The following is a 14,606-nucleotide window of genomic DNA, read 5'->3' on the forward strand; positions in this document are numbered from 1 at the left end:
GCACGGCAACGAAGACCCAACACAGCCAAATAATTAAATAAATAAAATAAAAAATAAATTTATTTTTAAAAATAAATATATAAATAAAGTGCTGTGGTGCTGCTTTAGCCTGCCTCATAGTTTAGCTATATATTATGTGATTTTGTTTACTAATTTGTATATCTATGTCTTTTATTTTAGAAGTTTTATTTTTGTTTTGCGGTACGCGGGCTTCTCACTGCTGTGGCCTCTCCCGTTGCGGAGCACAGGCTCCGGACACGCAGGTTCAGCGGCCATGGCTCACGGGCCCAGCTGCTCCGCAGCACGTGGGATCTTCCCGGACCGGGGCACGAACCCTCGTCCCCTGCATCGGCAGGCGGACTCTCAAGCACTGCGCCACCAGGGAAGCCCCTAGAAGTTTTAGATTTATGGAAAAGTTAAGCAAATACTTAAGAGTATATCATGTACCCATTTTCCCTGTTGATAACATCTTGTTTTATTAGTTTTATGGAGATGTATTTCACATATTTTAAAATTCACCCATTTAAAGTGTACATTTCAGTTTTTAGTGTGTTCACAGAGTTGTACATTCATCACTGTGCTCTAATTGCAGAATATTTTCATCACCCCCGAAAGAAACTCTGTACCCAGTTATCCGTCATTCCCTGTTTTTGCTCCCCACCTTGCCCTTGTCCTATGTAACCATTAACCTACTTTCTATCTCTATGGATTTGCCTATTCTGGACATTTCATATAAATGAACTTATATAATATGTGGTTTTTTGTGACTGGTTACTTTCACATAGCATGTTTTCCAAGTTTATCGATTATGCAGCATGTATCCATTCTTTTTCTTATTGCCAAATAGCATTCCATTGTAGGGACTTCCCTGGTGGTGCATTGGTTAAGAATCCGCCTGCCAGGGCTTCCCTGGTGGCGCAGTGGTTGAGAATCCGCCTGCCGATGCAGGGGACACGGGTTCGTGCCCCGGTCTGGGAAGATCCCACATGCCGCGGAGTGGCTGGGCCCGTGAGCCACAGCCGCTGAGCCTGTGCGTCCAGAGCCTGTGCTCCGCAACGGGAGAGGCCACAGCAGTGAGAGGCCCGCATACCACAGAAAAAAAAAAAAAAAAAAAAAAGAATCCGCCTGCCATGCAGGGGACATGGGTTTGAGCCCTGGTCCGGGAAGATCCCACATGCCGTGGAGCAACTTAGCCCGTGTGCTGCAACTACTGAGCCTGTGCTCTGGAGCCTGCGAGCCACACTACTGAGCCCATGTGCCATGATTACTGAAGCCTGCGTGCCTAGAGCCCATGCTCCGCAACAAGAGAAGCCACCGCAGTGAGAAGGCTGCTCATTGCAATGAAGAGCATCCCCTGCTCGCCGAAACTAGAGAAAGCCTGTGAGCAGCAATGAAGACCCAATGCATCCAAAAATAAGTAAATAAATAAAATTAAAAAAAAGAAAATCCATTGTATGGAGGTGCCACGTTTTGTTTATTCATTTTTTAGTTGATGAACATTGATTGATTCCACTTTTTGGCTGTTATGAGCAGTGCTGGTGTGAAATCTGTATACAAGTTTTTGTGTAGACATGGAATTACTGGGTCCTGTGGTAACTCTTTTAAGGTAAGGGTTTTTGAGTAATTGCCGACCTGGGCCATTTTACATTCCCACCAGCAATGTATGAGGGTTCCAATTTCTCTACCTTCTCTTCAACATTTGTTATATTGTCTGTCTTTTGATTTTAACCATCCTAGTGTGCATGAAGTTGTATCTCATTGTGGTTTTGATTTGCATTTCCCTATTGATTAGTGATGTTGAGCATCTTTTCATGTGTTTATCAGCTAGTTGTATATTTGGAGAAATGTTTTTCAGATTCTTTCTCTATTTTTTAATTGGGTTATCCTGATTATATTTTAAGTTTTGTTTTACCAGTGAGGTTATAAGTCACTTGAAAGATTATAAATCACTTGAAAGGTTCTAGCCTTAAACAGTAATTTTTTGTGTGTGTTACAAAAATTAACCTGTTTATTATAGGCTAGCAATGTTTCAAATGGTGGTGCTGCTACTGGTCCTTCAATTCCTTCAGTCTTCTGATGGCAGACTTTACTGTGGCAGCAGAAGTGGTGGTGTAGGTCCAAGCACCACCACCTACCATTTTCATGCAGGAACCACAGTGCCAGATGCCCACATCTCATCTGTTCATCTTGGTTTTGCCCCAGAAGGAGCAAGTGTACTTGGCGTGCTGGCTGATTTTAATTTTCTTCACCATTTTCCTGAGGGAGGCCCTGTAATGGGTCCCGTATTTACCCACATTTCCAATGTTCTTGGTGCGTTTAGCCATGTTCTTGGTGCGTTTAGCCATGTCGCTGCAACCTAGGTCCGAGCCCAGAGAGCTCTAGCCTTAAACAGTAATTTTAAAAATAATAATTATTTGGTGTTTCTGCTTGCCTTTACTCCTCCCACTATTCTCAAAACAGTAAGAGAATGTCATGCAAGTTGAAGTCCCGTAGTAAGCACATTTGGTTTATTTTTTCCCTTATTTGACTGCACAGGAAAACAAAGATGGTTGGGAAAGCATGTTTGTTCAAATCCTAGATAGTCTGCACATTCCTTGGTTAGTGGAGTAAAGTTTTTAAAAAATGCTTTTATTGTTTTCTTGATGAGAAAAGTAACAGATTTGTATAGCAGATATAAAAAAGGCCCCAATAAATATAAACCAGAAAGTTATAATTTCTATGATAATTTACAGTGATAACCAATGTTATAATTTTAATATGTATGTGCACTGTAGGCTGATGCAAACATACCTATAAATACATATGTGTATCTGGATAAGAGTGTATATACTGTTTTGTTACAAGTTTTTTCCCCTACTGCACTTGACAATATATTATGAACAGATTTCTATCCATATAATACTTTGTGGACTTAAATTTTGACATCAGGTTATGAAACATCTATTTCTGTGGTTGTTTCTTAATGAGGATCAGTTGATTTCTGAAGGTAGGAGGGTGGGAAATGTTTAAATTTTTAACCTGTGTATTTTTCAAGTTGTTGGATTTTTTGTAGATTAAATTAACTAGGGGTAATTATTTCCTATGTTTTATGTCAAGAAATACCTGCTTTTGGTGTCCAAAATAGTTTTTTTCAGTTGTCATTGGTGACAGATCGATTAAAAATTGTACAACTGCCCTTATGTAGGGAGATAAACTGCCATGTACCTTCATAATCCTGGAGTATGGATTATGGTATTGATAGTTATTAATGGAAAGTTTGAAATCTCTTGGAAAGTTTAACATATTTATTGAGCACCAACTGTGTGTCAGGCACTAAAGGGGGAAAAATTATCAAAGTCCTAGATATGTTTGTTTTTCAGGCAGGGTTGGGGAGGGAGGCAGTGCCAAACTGCATTAGAGCAAAGCCAAAAGGTAAATTTCCTAAAATGCTAATTTATTTTTGTGGTTTATTTTATACTCAGATTACTTGCATTTCCATGTTTATTTCATAATGATTTATTTGCAGTGCATTTAGATGAGAAAAATGTATCTGCATATTTAAAAAAATGATTCTATAATAAGGAAATGTGACTTTGAAACATCACTTTTTTCTCCTTGAGTGTTTAAGGCGTTAATATGGTTATAATAATAGATTGTCTATGAAAATTTTGCAATGTCTATGGCTAAGTGAAGGAAATTATACTATGAGCAAGTCAGAATCTCAATAAAAATTTTAAAATAGGGACTACAATATTATTTTTGTTCCTTTAAATTACTGCTGTCAGATTATTTTTCTGTCACTTTATCATGTACAATATTGACATTAAATAACTGCTTTGTGTGAGAAGAAATGATGAAATAATTTTTTGCAGATATATATTTAAATCATGTGCAAGATTCTTTATAATTAGTTACTAAAAGTAAAAAGTCATTAAAGCTATCAGAAAAAATCTTAAATTTCACCTGTACCTAGGAATAAGAAAGTCTGTTTTTTCCAATAGATAAGTTGGAAACCAAGATGCAGTCAGGCCAAACGGGACAGTTTGGGGTTTGTATGTTTTAACCCTTTTATTCTTTTTCTCAGCGACTTAATCTCCACACATGCTTGCAGATGTTTAAATGTGAGAACAAGAAAAAAATTTTTGTTTTGATTCTGACTACTGAAAACTTTTTCTTATTTTCTCTTATAAGAGCATTATGTAAAATGAGAGATTATACTACAAATGCTTAAGGTCTTGTAATTCTTTGATTTATTCTAATTTTTCAATATCTTTAAGTTGTTAATGGTTTACCAAGATGCCCTGGAGGATGGTATGCAGGAATTGTATTTGTATTGTACAATGTGTCTGGTTTAGAGGCAGCTTCGGTAGTCTGGAGATTTAGGTTCCAGCTCTTCCACTTGCTGGCTGTGTGACCTTCAGCGTGACACTCAAGCCTCATTTTACTCATCCGTAAAATGTGATGTAACAGCAAGAACCTCACAGGATTGTTGTGAGGATCAAATGAGATAATGTCTTAAGTACTCTGAAACTGCAATGTGCTGTGCAAATGTGAGGCGAGAAAAGAAGTCTCCACATGTTAATATATAAAGAGCAGTAGTTTCATATCATTAGCTTTTGTCTTCAATTTACTGTTTCTTCCTGCTTCCTATAGATTTATTTTTAATTAGGCTCGATTGGTGATTTCTTTTTCTTACCAGATTGAGAAAAAAACCGTGTGAGTGGCAAGAACCTCCCACGTAGACAGTAAGGTTATTGTACCCAGGGTGATGAGAAACACGTGCTGCAGTATTCCCAGTGGGAACCACTGCGTATATAGGTGCCTGGCATTTCCTAAAATAAGGTGTTGGGTGTTTTGTGTTTTTTTAGCATTAAAAAAAAGTGAGGTATAGCTGATTTACAGTATTAGGCATAAAACGGTGATACAAAATTTTTAGATGTTGTACTCCATTTATAGTTACTATAAAATATTGGCTCTATTCCCTGTGCTGTACAATATATCAGCTGTACAATATATCCTTGTAGTTTTTTTTTAACCTAATAGTTATGTTGTGCTTATTGCATAGCAGGCTCCACTCTAAGTGTTTTACGTTTAATCTTCACAACCACTCTATGAGAGTAGGTACTATTGTAACCCACGAGGAAACTGAAGGTTAACAAATAACTTGTGATTGGTGCTGCAGTACTTTGAAACCTTTTCTTTTTAGTCTTGTTATGTTTGCACTTCATACATTTGCAGGATTACCACATCTTTGCAAAAGATTACTTCTGTCAGGTTTCAGCAATAGGTTATTGTAAATTTTAGCTTTGATTACCTCTACAAGGCAGTGATAGATTTTGGGATAAGTAAAGGTCCCAGGAGTAGTGTTTCAGTCTAACTCTTCATTAGAAAAATTTGGAACAAATGATAGGTGTTGGTTAGGCACACTGGTGGTATTTTATAAATCCCCTATTTCTAAGAGGAATGGTTTTTTTTTTTTTTTCTCATCTTAATGTGTTGACATTGTGTGCATTTAGTATGGTAGCATTTCCCTTCAAAAAAGTGGTTATTTAGGTATAGGTGTGCCTTTTAATCAATTGATGATGTCTAGAAACAAGAAAATACAGTAGTGTTTTGACCATTTGACTTTATTTTTTAGCTAGTAAGCGCTATCAGTGTGCCTTTCTTAGCCCCATACATAGTCTTTGCATATTCAGTACTAAGAGCTAGATTTTCTTTTAGCCGGCTAAGATTGGAGTTGCTATGGGTTCTGAGACTTGACTTTGTATCCTCACTCTTCTTTTTAGACTTCTCTTGATCACTCAGAAACAGAAGTACCGCATTACGCGTTTTGCCTTACTAGCTACTACTAATTTAGTGAATCAGCTAGTTGAAGAGGTACGTTAGCAAGTAAGTTCACTGAGGACAGGGCCAGAATTAAAACTTGCAAGTCCAAGGGCAGTTAATGTTTACTGGATAAATTCAAAACATTGTTTTATTTTGGGAACCCACTTCTACCTGAGTCCTTGTCCCTGTTCCCTGGCAACCATTAATGAGGTCTCCATCTCTGTAGTTTGGTCATTTTGAGGATGCTATATAAATGGAATCATATAGTGTATAACCTTTTGAGATTGGCTTTTTTTCATTCACTAAGCATAATGCCCCTTAAAATCTATTCAAGTTATGTGTATCAATATCAATAGTTCTTTCCATTTTATTGCTGAGTAGTAGTTCATTTATGGATGTACTGGAGTTAAACATTTGCCTATTGAGGGACATTTACTTTGTTTCCAGTTTGGGTTATTGTCAGTAATGCTGCTATGAACACTCAGGTACAAGTTTTTACGTGAACTTTCTTTGGGAGAAATGCCAAGGACTATGATTGCTGGGGTGTATGGTAACTAAATGTTTAATTTCCTAAGAAACTACCAAAGTTTTCCGTTAAGAGCTGTACCATTTTACATTCCTACCATCAATGTAATGAGTCCACTGATATTTTCTTATTGCTTGGTCATTCATTTTCTGTCATATTAGTGGTGGTAGATGGCAAAAATTTAAGAAAATTTTATGTGAGAAAGTCAAAAAATAAGGTCTATGCATTGACATAGTTATTTAGCAGAATATACAGTTTTATTCAGGAGATTAAAATTAATAGTTCTAGATGGTTTGCTTTGGCAGTCTTTTGTTGATCCTGTTGAAGAGATTTAATAACTGAAGAATGAGACAGGTTTTTAGTGAAGTTTCATGCTAAGTCGTTTGGCTGTTTTGGAATCTAAAGAACCAGTGCTTGTTTCTCAACTCTCTTAATTTCTCTAGAAATATTTATCTTTTTCTAAATTGTTAATAATTTCTGCTACTACAGCCCTTGTTTATTACAGGCTACCTTACATTTTTTTCATTCATTTGCCTTTTTATTTTGTCATGAATTATTTTATCCACTGTTTTTAATGACTTTGAATTATTGAAACACCATTGAGAACTGTTTGCTTACCGTCAAAACAGGCACTTCCCCTAAGCAACCATATCTATACACAGGCTTTACTCAGTCACTGAAATAGCATGGAGTTTTTAGGCCAAGGAAGCTGTCCAAGAATTTTGTGAATAAGGCTGAGTATTGACTTTGCCAGAATTCATGGGGAAGTTGTCTTTTTTCTTGTTTTGTATGGTGGAAGAGGGTTTTTCATCCAAACATTGCCCCAATGTTTTTTCCTTTTCCTACTGAGGTTTGTTTTTTTTTTTTTTATGTCTAGAGATTTAAACTTCTTTTTTAAAAATTTATTTTAAAAAAATTTTTATTTTATATCGGAGTATAGTGGTTTACAATGTTGTGTTTCAGGTGTACAGCAAGGAGATTCAGTTATACACACACACACACACACACACACACACATCTATTCTTTTCCTATATAGATTATTACAGAGTATTGACTAGAGTTCCCTGTGCTATACAGTAGGTCCTCGTTGATTGTTTTGTATATGATAACGTGTATATGTTAATCCCAACCTCCTAATTTATCCCTCCCCCCTTCCTTTCCCCTTTGGTAACCATAAGTTTGTTTTCTAAGTCCATGAATCTGTTTCTGTTTTGTAAATAAGTTCATTTGTATCATTTTTCTTAGATTCCACATATAAGTGATATCATTTGATATTCGTCTTTCTCTGTCTGACCTCACTTCACTTAGTATGATCATCTCTAGGTCCATCCACGTTGCTGCACATGGCATAATTTCATTCTTTTTATGGCTGAGTAATATTCCATTGTATATATACACATCTCTTTTAAAATAAAATTTATTATTTATTTTTGGCTGTGTTGGTTCTTCGTTGCTGCGCATGGGCTTTCTCTAGTTGCGGTGAGCGGGGACTGCTCCTTGTTGTGGTGCGCAGGCTTCTCCTTGCCGTGGCTTCTCGTTGCAGAGCACGGGCTCTAGGCGCGGTCTTCAGTAGTTGTGTCTCACGGGCTCTAGAGCACAGGTTCAGTTACTGTGGCGCACGGGCTTAGTTGCTGCGCAGCATGCGGGATCTTCCTGGATCAGGGATTGAACCCGTGTCCCCTGCATTGGCAGGTGGATTCTTAACCACTGCTCCACTAGGGAAGTTACTGTACCACATCCTCTTTATCCATTCCTCTGTTGATGGACATTTAGGTTGCTTCCATGTCTTAGCTATTGTAATTAGTGCTGCAGTGAACATTGGGGTGCATGTAACTTTTCGAATTATGGTTTTCTCCAGTTATATGCCCAGTAGTGGGATTGCTGGATCATATCGTAGCTCTATTTTTAGTTTTTTAAGGAACCTCCATACTCTTCTCCATGGTGGCTGTACCAGTTTCCCACAACAGTGTAGGAGGGTTCCCTTTTCTCCACACCCTCTCCAGCATTTACTGTTTGTAGATTTTCTGATGATGGCCATTCTGACCAGTGTGAGGTGATACCTCATTGTAGTTTTGATTTGTGTTTCCCCAATAATTAGTGATATTGAGCATCTTTTCATGTGGTTTTTAGCCATTTGTATGTCTTCTTTGGAGAAATGTCTATTTAGATCTTCTGCCCATATTTTGATTGGGCTGTTGGTTTTTTGATATTGAGCTGCATGAGCTGTTATATATTTTGGAGATTAATCTGTTGTCAGTCTCATCTTTTGCAAATATTTTCTCCCATTCCGAGGGTTGTCTTTTTGTTTTAGGTATGGTTTCCTTTGCTGTGCAAAAGCTTTTAAGTTTAATTAGGTCCCACTTGTTTATTTTTGTTTTTATTTTCATTACTCTAGGAGGTGAATCCAAAAACATATTGCTGAGATTTATGTCAAAGAGTGTTCTGCCTATGTTTTCCTCTAAGAGTTTTATAGCATCCGGGCTTACATTTAGGTCTTTAATCCATTTTGAGTTTATTTTTGTGTATGGTGTTAGTGTTGTAATTTCTTTCTTTTACATGTGGCCAGTTTTCCCACCACTTATTAAAGAAACTGTCTCTTCTCCCTTGTATATTCTTGCCTCCTTTGTCGTAGATTAATTGACCATAGATGTATGGGTAAACTTGTTTAAATGTTATTTTTTGGTAGACTTTTTTTTTCAGTAATTTGTTTTGAGATAAGTTGAGTAAGAGGTTCAGATTCCAAGACAAACGGGGATTTATCTTTGCTTTGGGACTTGACAGCAAGATGTTAAAAATATAAGAATTTTGTTTTGAAAATTGTAATCAAACTTAGATTTAGATTGCTTTATTTTAGAGTATTCAATGGAGTTTGATTTTTTGATGTTTTCCTCACGTAAATCGGAAACCAGCAGAAGAAGGCCTGTGATGAATAAACTTCATTATCTCTGCTAAAGGGACCTTGTTAAAGGAAATTAGATGTAGTAAAGATCATGACGATGGGAGCTTGACCAAGTATTGAACGTTTTGTGATTTCAGGCACCTGAACTTTGACCTAGGCAATGTGGACCATGTTTGATGGTTCTTGAGCATGGTTCATGCATTTGATCATTCATGCAACATATTTTTATTGAACTAACCAGGCATTGGGGATATAATGTGGAGGAAACTCTGATGTGATACCATCCCCCATGGAACCTGTGGGCTGGTGGAGGAAATAAATATTAATATTAAATTAAATGTAAAATTATAACTGCAGCAGTGGTATAAGTGATATTAGTGAAATTTGACCAGGCTAGAAAATGCATCCTCAAGAAATGGTACTTCTGCTATGATTTGATGGAAGAGTAGGTATTGACTTGGCAAAGAGAGGAAGAATGGTTGTCCTGGCAGAAGGAACAGCAGGTGCAAAAGCCCTGTGGTAGAAAGGAAAATGGTGAAATGAGGCTAGTGTGGCCTGAGTGACAGCTAGAGGGAGAATGAAATGGTTTGAGGTGGAGAGATAGGCCTGCTCTTGCAGGTTTTTATTAAAGATTTTGTTAAGTTTTTGCCTTTATTCTAAGAGGAACAAGGAACCATTAGAGGGTTTTAAGCAAGAAAAGACAAGATCAGACTTGTTTTTGTTTTTTTTTTCTTTTTGGCTGTGCCACACGGCTTGCGGGATCTCAGTTCTGCGACCAGGGATTGAACCTGGAGCCACTGCAGTGAACGCCTGGAATCCTAATGACTAGGCAACCAGGGAACTCTCTAGACTTGCTTTTTGATGTGAACATTTTTTACCTCAAGGCAGAGAATGGATTGAGGTGCACCAGAGTGGAGGCAGAGATACTGGTTAGGAACTTAGTTCCTAGTTCAGGTGAGAGATAGTGGTGACTTACTTAGACAAGAGTGGTGTTGGTGGAGAGGCTAGAAAGGAATTAATTCAGGAATATTTAGGAGATGTGGTGATAATTTTGTAATGTATAGAAACATCGAATCCAGGAACTTACATAGTGTAGGTCAACTGTACTTCAACAAGATGAAAAAGATAGAGATAGAAAAAGATAGAAAAAAAGTTCAGATTTGTGGTTACCAGAGGTGGCGGGGCAGGGGGGAATTGTATGAAGGTGGTGAAAAAGTACAAACAGAAGGAGATGTCTTAGTGTAGGGGAGAACTCATTGGTTAAATTTAGATATACCCTCTTATTGTGTTTAGTTCGATAGTTTTGTTCTTAAGATGCAAATAAATACATATGTGAGAATTGCTTTCCCATACTGGTATGCTTATCAGTGCTTTCCCCATCCTGTAGGTTTTTACACGTGTTGATGTGCACTGCAGTTTTAACCAAAGAGTAGGCATTGGATAATATTTCCTGAATGAATGACTAGATCAGTAATTTTAATGCTTTCCATAAATAGTGTTCTGCTCATGTTTCTCATGTTGGCAAATAATTAAGGCTGCGTTATTAATTGATATTTGCACTTAATTAATAATAGTGTACTCTCCCTACCCAACAACCCCTTCCCCTTCCATAAGCCGTGACCTTATTGCTCAGAAGCATGTTACCTAATGGAATCAACATAGAAAATTAAAAATAGCTATCTGCATGGTATTATTTAGCTTTGAGTTATTTTGTTCTCTACTTATGTTAGCTGGTTTATACTTTGATGAAAGTAGCATATTTGAGTATTTTCTTATTCTTTTGATCATTAAAAAAACTAAAATATATTGAATTTTCATTGTTGTCTTTTAAAAAAATTATTTTATTTTATTTATTTTTGGCTACATTGGGTCTTTGTTGCTGAGCACAGGCTTTCTCTAGTTGGGTGAGCGGGGGCTACTCTTCATTGCACTTCATGGGCTTCTCATTGCGGTGGCGTCTCTTGTTGTGGAGCATGGGCTCTAGGTGCGCAGGCTCAGTAGTTGTGGCGCACGGGCTTATTTGCTCCGCGGCATGTGGGATCTTCCCAGATAAGGGCTTGAACCTATGTACCCTGCATTGGCAGGCAGATTCTTAGCCACTGCACTATTAGGGAAGTTCCCTTGTTGTCTTTATAACTAAGTTGCCTTCATTTCTGTTGAGCAGATGCTTGTTCGAAGGGATTTAAATGACAAACTTTTTCTGTTTACCCTGCTGGAAGTTTGATCCACTGAGCTGACAGCTTTATTTTTCTTTCCTCAAAAGCCACAACTAGGCCTACAGGAAGGAAAGGAACGTATTCCGGAGCCAAAGGCTGGTGTTGCATAGGCCTGTGGGGGTGCATATTCAGAAGCTTTGCAGTTGGTTGGCCTGGATCTGTCAAAACAGGTTTGGTTGGTTCTGGCTGTGCGATGGTTTATTTATATGCTTCTGAGTAGTGATCTTGGGAATGAATGCCTTATGAGTACAGTTTGGAAAGTTGTATCGATTGCTGTGGGAGGAAAAAAAAACCCACCCGAGAAACCCCACTGTTGAACAGGTCTTGGGTTCACTGGTTTAATTTTCTGTGAGTGCCGTTCATTGATTAAACCTTTGCCTCATCTCAGCAGCAACTGCCAGTTTTTTGGATGCACGTTGGTTCATGGAAGAGACTTTGTGTGATAGGAAGACAAAATGTGATATTAAATATATCTTCGCTCTGGCCTAAGTAGATATTGTTAAACGTGAGTGAGTTGGATGTAAAATAAGCTTTCTCTTCTGGTTTCAGGAAAGCATAGTGGAAAAAAACGTAGGATTCTTTTCTAATTTCTGTTGATCCAGCTAGGATATTACGTCTTGCATTTTTAAGGCATTCAAACATTTGTTTAGTTCAATTGTGGGAAAAGGATAGACAGAAGAACAGGACATTCTATGTTTGAACAGTGTTAAGTAGAAGAACATGAATTGATGAGGTAATTGTATCCTTCTATATTTTTGACTATCAGGATTTAGATTTGGTTACAGATTCTACAATTATATTTACAAAAGAAATGCAGACATTTCAGTAAAGTACTAACAGTTTTCAGATGAGACCTAATCTGAGTGTTAATTAGAAAAGAATTTTACAATTTTGCATTAAATGTAATCCTTCTTAAATCTTACTATTAAATTTACTTTATGATCACGATGAGGTACATTTTTAAAAAAATAATTTTTATTGAATTTTTTATAGTTGGTTTACAATGTTGTATTAGTTTCAAGTGTACAGCAAGGTGATTCAGTTTTATATATATATATATATATTTTTTTTTTTTCTTTTTCAGATTCTTTTGCCATATAGGTTATTACAGAGTACTGAGTAGAGTTCCGTATGCTACACAGTAGGTCCTTATTAGTTATCTGTTTTATATATAGTAGTATGTATATCTCAATTCCAGTCTCCCAATTTATCCCTCTCCCCCTTACCCCTTGGTAACTATAAGTTTGTTTTCTACATCTGTAACTCTATTTCTGTTTTGCAGATAAGTTCATTTGTACCCTTTTTTTTAGATTCCACATATAAGTGATATCATATGATGTTTATCTTTCTCTGACTTCACTCAGTATGACAATCTCTAGGGCCATCCATGTTGCTGCAAATGGCATTATTTCATTCTTTTTTTATGCCTGAGTAATATTCCATTGTGTATATATACCATGTCTTCTTTATCCATTCCTCTGTTGATGGACATTTAGGTTGCTTCCATGTCTTAGCTATTGTAAATAGTGCTGCAGTGAACATTGGGGTGCATGTATCTTTTCGAATTATGGTTTTCTCCAGATATATGCCCAGTAGTGGGATTGCTGGATCATATCGTAGCTCTATTTTTTGTTGTTTAAGGAACCTCCATACTGTTCTCCATGGTGGCTGTACCAGTTTACATTCCTACAGCAGTGTAGGAGGGTTCCCTTTTCTCCACACCCTCTCCAGCATTTACTGTTTGTAGATTTTCTGATGATGGCCATTCTGACCAGTGTGAGGTGATACCTCATTGTAGTTTTGATTTGTGTTTCCCTAATAATTAGTGATGTTGAGCATCTTTTCATGTGCTTTTTAGCCATCTGAATGTCTTCTTTGGAGAAATTTTTTGTTTTTAAATTTATTAGTTTATTTTTGGCTGCGTTGGGTCTCTGTTGCTGCGCGTGGGCTTCCTCTACTTGTGGCGAGGGAGGGCCACTGAGGTGGCTTCTCTTGTTGCGGAGCACGGGCTCTAGGCACATGGGCTTCGGTCGTTGTGGCTTGCGGGCTCTAGAGCGCAGGCTCAGTAGTTGTGATGCACAGGCTTAGCTGCTCCGCGGCATGTGGGATCTTCCCAGACCAGGGCTCAAACCTATGTCCCCTGCATTGACAGGTGGATTCTTAACCACTGCGCCACCAGGGAAGCTCTGGAGAAATATTTATTTAGATATTTTGCCCATTTTTTGATTGGGTTTTGTTGTTGTTGATATTGAGCTGCATGAGCTGTTTGTATATTTTGGAGATTGATCCCTGTTGCTTGCTTTGTTTGCAAATATTTTCTCCCATTCTGTGGGTTGTCTTTTTGTTTTGTTTATGGTTTCCTTTGCTGTGGAAAAGCTTTTAAGTTTAATCAGGTCCCATTTGTTTACTTTTGTTTTTATTTTCATTACTCTAGGAGGTGGATCCAAAAAGATATTGCTGTGATTTATGTCAAAGAGTGTTTTCCTCTAAGAGTTTTATAGTATCCAGTCTTACATTTAGGTCTTTAATCCATTTTGAGTTTATTTTTGTGTATGGTGTTAGGGCGTGTTCTAATTTCATTTGTTTACATGTAGCTGTCCAGTTTTCCCAGCGCCACTTATTGAAGAGACTGTCTTTCCTCCATTGTATATTTTTGCCTCCTTTGTCATAGATTAGGTGACCAGAGGTGCTCTGGACTTTCTATCATGTTTCATTGATCTATATTTCTGTTTTTGTGCCAGTACCACACTGTTTTGATTTCTGTAGCTTTGTGGTATAGTCTGAAGTCAGGGAGTCTGATTCCTCCAGCTTCATTTTTCTTTTCCAAGATTGCTTGGGGATGCAGACATAGAGAATGGACTTGAGGACACGGAGAGGAGGAAGGGTAAGCTGGGACGAAGTGAGAGAGTGACATTGACATATATACACTACCAAATGTAAAATAGATAGCTAGTGGGAAGCAGCCACATAGCACAGGGAGATCAGCTTGGTGCTTTGTGACCACCTAGAGGGGTGGGATAGGGAGGGCGGGAGGGAGATGTAAGAGGGAGGGGATATGGAGATATATGTATACATATAGCTGATTCACTTTGTTATGCAGCAGAAACGAACACAGCAGTGTAAAACAATTATACTCCAATAAAGATGTTAAAATTAAAA

General features: G+C 37.6%; 1 protein-coding gene and 1 pseudogene across 12 annotated transcripts in view; one reads left to right on the forward strand and one right to left on the reverse strand.

The window, feature by feature from the left end:
* The window catches only part of TMCC1 (transmembrane and coiled-coil domain family 1), a 243,240-nt gene that overhangs the window by 36,280 nt on the left and 192,354 nt on the right, over window positions 1–14,606 (forward strand). The window lies entirely within an intron of this gene.
* On the reverse strand, window positions 2,046–2,324 carry LOC131764028 (large ribosomal subunit protein eL43-like; annotated as a pseudogene).

The sequence above is a fragment of the Kogia breviceps genome, chromosome 10, assembly GCF_026419965.1.
Source record: "Kogia breviceps isolate mKogBre1 chromosome 10, mKogBre1 haplotype 1, whole genome shotgun sequence".
NCBI classification, from domain to species: Eukaryota; Metazoa; Chordata; class Mammalia; order Artiodactyla; family Physeteridae; genus Kogia; species Kogia breviceps.